The sequence below is a fragment of the Diaphorina citri genome, unplaced genomic scaffold (genome assembly GCF_000475195.1).
Source record: "Diaphorina citri unplaced genomic scaffold, Diaci psyllid genome assembly version 1.1 scaffold48108, whole genome shotgun sequence".
In the NCBI taxonomy this organism is placed as follows: Eukaryota; Metazoa; Arthropoda; class Insecta; order Hemiptera; family Psyllidae; genus Diaphorina; species Diaphorina citri.
In genome coordinates this window covers 930-3,579 of record NW_007425426.1, presented here as the reverse complement: position 1 = coordinate 3,579, position 2,650 = coordinate 930, and the positions used below count along the sequence as shown (strand labels likewise).

Genomic DNA, 2,650 nt, shown 5'->3' with positions numbered 1-2,650 from the left:
CTACACGACGCTCTTCCGATCTATGCAATATTTTACAATCATGTTATGAATATAGACAAAAAATAAAAATGCACTCATCCAGTAAACGAGACTTCATTGAAACTGTTGGCAAAAGGGGACGCCTCAGTCCAGTATTGGCAGTCTAAATAAAGCACTACTTAAGTTAGATATACGAGTACTTGTTAAAGTCAGATACATAGGTATCTGTTGTTTCTGTTTCTCAGAAGTCAGATATTGACTTGAGAAAATAAGAGGTTTGAATTGAAAGTTGATAACTTTGTATCTGAGCCATAGGCGTAGGTAGATACTAAGTAGGTAAATCGTCATTTCCACTAAAAACACGTAGATGTTATTGATTAGGTACTTAATATTAGTTAGTACTTACCTAGTGGATTCCCTGAAGTAGAAGAAGAGACCTTAATACTATGATATAGATAAATTGACAGACATAAGCACAAGGGGTTTTCCCTGATTGAATGCCCTTATACTGCTTATATACAGGGTGTTCTAGAAAATCAGAGCACGGGATTTTTTATTATTATTATTATTATTATTATTATTATTTGCTTTTTTCAAGTGATAAGATTTTCCTTCCTTTAATGGTTGGTTCTTGAATGTTCCTAGAATTTGCCCATGCCTCTCCTGGGTTCTTATATGAAAGTCCTTCTTCTTTTTCTCCTTTCGTCTCCTCTTTCTTATCTTCCTCCTCTCTTTTCTTCTCCTCGTCCTCGTCTTCTCCAAACTTTTGGCCATCAGTTACATCCTGTAAGTTGCAACTCATATCAAGATAAGTAAGAGTAGGTATTACTATTTGTGTTCATCATTCTCCTCCTCCTCCAACTGATCCTTTGTCATTATCCTTCGCCCCCTCCTTCTCTCCCTTCTCCTTTACTCCTCTTTCTCCTCTTCTTCTTCTTCTTCTTCTTCTTCTTCTCCTCCTTCTACTTCTTCCTCTTTTCTCCAAGTATGTTTACTCTTGCTGGAATACTTTCTTTTCTTTCCGTTTTATCATTATTTTTTCTCGGTACATTATTAAAAGAGGTCGAACTTTAGACCTTTTGTCCGTGACCTCAATAAGAACTCTTTTCAGTTTGCATCCAATTCTACTTACTTACCCGTTATTCACATTAGGCTTAAGTATTCAATTAGGTAAGTATGGTTTTTGTTTTCAAAGATAATATTCTCGTTCATACATTTTACCTACACAAAATAGATTAATTTGAATTGCATGGGTGTAAGTGAAATCGGAGTTTCCAAAGAGACAATGTAACAAAAATAAATAGTTTAGAATCTTTAGACCAATTTGAAAATACGTATAAATACAAAAAAAAGTACAACGTTCAAATCAGTTTAGGGAAAAATTAGTTTTCATAGCGAATAATTTCCTAGTGAACCCAAAGACCCATGGACCATCGACCCTAGTCTAGCTAGACCATGGACCATCGACCCTAGTTTAGACCATGGACCATCGACCCTAGTCTAGACCATGGACCATCGATCCCCGCCGAGACCATCGACCTTCGCACCAGTGCGTCCACTGTCCACAACGGAGCCTGGAACCTCCTGCTTATTTAAATACACAATGTCATGAAAAATTTATACAGAACCATCGACCCTTGCAGAAAAAAACCAGGCTCAAATTCTTCAGTGAAGGTCGAAGCTTTGGTCAAGGTACTAATCTAAGAAATGGGAGAAAAAGTGAATCCATTTCACAAAAGCAAACAATTCCGTCGTTTTTTTTTTTTTTTTTTTTTTTTTTTTTTTTTTTTTTTTTTGAAAAAAAAATTAGGAAAGGAATCGTAGTTGGGAAATATTAACCCTTTAAACTCCTTAGTGCTCTTGAATGTTAATATCTGAACTCCATACACCCATGTACCAACTAGGGTTAAGTGTTATCCAATAAGTCCATATTATATTTAAATATTAACCTTATAGTCTTATTAAGTTTTATTTACTTCAATCATGAAAAAAAAATACCAATATATTATTACTGAGTGCTATACCCAATGTGTTGTTTTAATTTTAAATACTAATGGTGGATTTCACCAATGAACTTAATGAGAGATTTAACTAATGGGAAAATTTTCAAACATCCAAAAAGGATATTTTGATAAAATAAAAAGGAGTTTTTAACTATCCAAAAAAAGAGATTTTATTTTTAGTGATCCAAAAAGGAGAAATTCTCCCATTAGTTAAAGCTCTCATTAAGTCATTGGTGAAATCCACCATACGTTCTTGCATCACAAAATCGTCTGATTCCAATTTCACCACAGAGAGTTTTCAGTGAATCCAAATTCCAAGAAATACTGTCCGGTGTAAATCAAATGGGTGACGTCGAAAAAAACCCTTGACACTGTAGGTACCTCTCAGTGGTAAAACCGGCCATAAATGTTAAACTCTAAGCAAAATGAAACACACAAAAAAATTCCAAATTTATAAATTTTTTTGGTCAAATTTAACGTTTTATTTCAGATTTTTTATTAACAATTATTATCATTTTCCAATGAAAGTTTCAACTAACTAAAAAATAAAAATAACTTAAATAATAAGAATAACTTGAAAAATCAAATGAAGTACTACACCGACCCCATGACTAGATATCTGTTTTTATTCTCTTGATGAAACAGAAGTGTTTTTATTTATTTTATTG

At 33.4% G+C, this 2,650-nt stretch overlaps 1 long non-coding RNA gene across 1 annotated transcript in view; it reads right to left on the bottom strand.

The window, feature by feature from the left end:
• The window catches only part of LOC113473604, a 10,921-nt gene extending 8,848 nt beyond the window's left edge, over positions 1-2,073 (bottom strand). Inside the window, exon 1 of the long non-coding RNA XR_003395538.1 lies at positions 1,819-2,073. This is a non-coding gene — a long non-coding RNA (uncharacterized LOC113473604). The remainder of the gene's footprint in view (positions 1-1,818) is intronic.
• Positions 2,074-2,650: the final 577 nt, after the last annotated feature.